This window comes from Lathyrus oleraceus, chromosome 5 (assembly GCF_024323335.1).
Source record: "Lathyrus oleraceus cultivar Zhongwan6 chromosome 5, CAAS_Psat_ZW6_1.0, whole genome shotgun sequence".
NCBI lineage: Eukaryota > Viridiplantae > Streptophyta > Magnoliopsida > Fabales > Fabaceae > Lathyrus > Lathyrus oleraceus.
The window spans coordinates 63,229,634-63,232,889 of NC_066583.1; positions in this window are offsets into that span (position 1 = coordinate 63,229,634).

Sequence of the window (3,256 nt, forward strand, 5' to 3'; positions counted from 1 at the left end):
TTTTTTCATTTTAAATTTCATTTTCTTTTAAAATTCATTTTACATCAAAAAAATACCAAAATAATTTCTAAAATTCTCTTTTATTTCTCTTCATCTGATATTTATTTTTTTCATATTTTATTTTATTGATTTTCTATTTTTAATGGATTTTCTCTTTTTTCCTTTGTTTTGATTGGTTTAAAAATAATTTTATGCATTTTGAAATTTTGAAAATTTTATTTTATACTTCTTATTTTATTTCCAACCTTCCATTATTTTCTTGGCCATTTATTTGGTGTTTTGAAGGGCTTTATGGATTTTCTCATTTAATTCCCTTTTAAAAATCATTTAAAAATATTGTTAATGCATTTTATTTTATTTTATTTTATTTTATGTTTGTTTGACCTTTTGTTGACTTATGTTGCCCTTGGTAGAGCACGAGTTGGTTCGGCCATCGCTGGTATCGCCGAAGGAAGGAGATTTTTGAGATCAGGAATTTCGATTGGAGGAAGATTGTTTCTAGCACGATACTCCCGAATTCGTCGTAATAATCGGAGATATCGTTCAACGTCGTTGATTCGTAAGTAGTACGGCTCGCCTTGTGAACGAGTGTGTGGCATACAAATCAACGAAAAAGGGAAAAAATAAAAATTGCCTTAGTCTCTACAGCGTAACATGAGAGTTACGATATCGACTAAATAAAAGTCCCCGGCAACGGCGCCAAAAAATTGATCGCGACTTTGTGAGTCTATCGGGGTACTAACTGCAAGTGCACAGTCTAATCGCGTAGTTTTAAAAGATATCGATCCCACAGGGACTTAATGAATCGATCTACCGTTTTTCTAGGGTTACTGCGTAAAGCTAAGGCGGATGATACTTTAATGATTAGGGGGAAAAGTAAAACTAAATTTGGATCTAGATAAAATATCAAATAATATGGATATCAGTATGTAGTTCGTCGTAATTAGGGAATCAAATCTTCGTTGGTCTTTTTCTTAATTTTAAAATAAGTCTTTTCAGTAGACACTATTAATTAAAAGTCTTTTCCTCAAACTCTCGCTCTGTTGAATTAGACTATGACTTTATATTGTAACGTACGCTCTCACTATTTCGTTAAATCTAAAAACACTTTTGAAAATAATAGAATCTATAGAAACTCCTTTTGAGAAAATACTAACCGTTTAAACACCCTCGTCTCAAACTCTCGCTCTGTTGACTTAGATTATATGATTAAACTTAAATGCTTAACTCTCGTCCTCACATTTAACTTTTAAAAATAATTTTTGAAAATGATTAGAATTTAATTAACCTTAAAAATTGCTTTCGCCCTGATTTAAAGTTAATGTTCAATTTACACTGTCCAGTTAAAAACTCAAACCGTCGTTCTATTGATTTTAACTTCTTTATGTCTTTTACTCCCGTACAAAAACCTTGGTATTAACTTTGTAAATTGAGACCAGAAAAAGAGTGACTATATTTTGAAATAAATTTAAACCAACTCAATTTCGATTCCTTTATTCCGCTTACTTTACATACCGATATCTAAATTAATTAGCCAGACATGATAAACATGCATAAACAATAATCGTGCATAAATACGGCCATATCAAACAAATAATATATATAAACAGCGGAACAAAGCATATGTAAATTAAAACAATAAATCAATTAATTAATGAACCTGGAAAAATACTAGAAATCTGGATTTTATCTCCTATCTTCGATGCTCGAACACTCCACCACAAGCCGGTTGGTTTTGTTCTTCACAATTCTCAATCAGATAGGAAAGTAAAAACAAGGAAATAAAATACTATGATCTAACGTAAGGTTAGATCCAATAAAAATTACACAATAGTTTCCGATGTAGAAACTATCGTGAGAAAATAAATTGTTTGCTTCGGAAATTAAACTAGAAAAGAAAAGAAAATAAGATGAAAGAAAATTTAGAGTGCTGGAAAATTATAATGCTGGAAAGATATTACTGGAAAAATTGCACGGAGAAGAGAGATCCAGAGAGAGCCTCAATTGACTTTTGTGAGGTCTATTTATATTCACCTTTCAAAATAACTATTTCCTAGAATGAGTCTTCAGTGTCATTCCAAACGTCTACGAGTGCAGGAGAAAATTTAGGGGAAGTCGTCCACTCCGTTATGCACGTAAAGCCTAAAATATAGGATGGGATGTGTGACGTCCGTCACACTATGTGTTACGGTCGTAACACTAGGTCTTGGGACGTGGCGCTCGGCACGTCCTTGTGGTGGTCGTGACAGGCATTTCCTTTGTTCCAAACGTGGGTTGGGCTTTGGTGCTTCAGCTTGCTGCTTTTCCTAGAAAATCTTCTTTTTGCACCCATTTTCTTTCTTTTTCACATATGCTTTAAATAATGATACCTGAAATAAATAATAAGAAAATACCGAGTAATATCGAATAATATAAAATAAACTGAATCAAATAACGATATAATTTAATTAAATCAAGTCTAAAAATGTGATATAGTTTCATGTTATCAACCATTGCTTTGGAAGTTTGTGATTTGAGACCTTGGGATTCATCTGATACCTTTGACTGTGGACTTCTTTTGAAGACTTGGCTTGGTTACTTTGGTTTCATCTGATACATGGATTATTCTTTGCTTATTTGGATTGCTTGAGGCTTAATCCAGAGGAGGGAATTCTTGTTTGATACATGTCATAAAGCTTGTTATCTCTTGGTTAGATCTTTCCTCCATAGCTTTTACTTTATGTTCTAGGATAGTCTCTTCTTCTCCTCCCTTCTTTGATTTTCAAAATCTCCTCTCTATTTTCAAAAACTTTCTTATTTTCAAACTTGAATCACTTTCTCAATAAACATTGACTTTTGTCAAGTAATTTTCAAAACTTCTTTCTTAATAAATGCTAATACATCTTAAGCATATCCAAAACAATTTCAAAAGACTAAAAAATGCATAAACTCATTCAAACTATTTTGTGCCATTTGCGCACTTTTTTTTTAAAAACTTTTTTCAAAGTTCAGACATGAGCCATTTCCATAGTTGAGATGTAATTCTCCTATCCCCATAGTATTGATGATAGTTCTTTTCCATTTAAGAGAGCTAGTGGCGTACTTGTTGATATTTATCCAAGTTGGAGCCCTTCTCATGGTGATACAAAGTTCTCATACTTGTGGGTGGTTAGTTGAGTGTTCTCCTTAAAATGACGAAATATCTTTTCATTAAAAATGAATCAAATTTTTTTTTTGTTATCTTTACCACGAACTACGAGGTTTGATACTACATTGC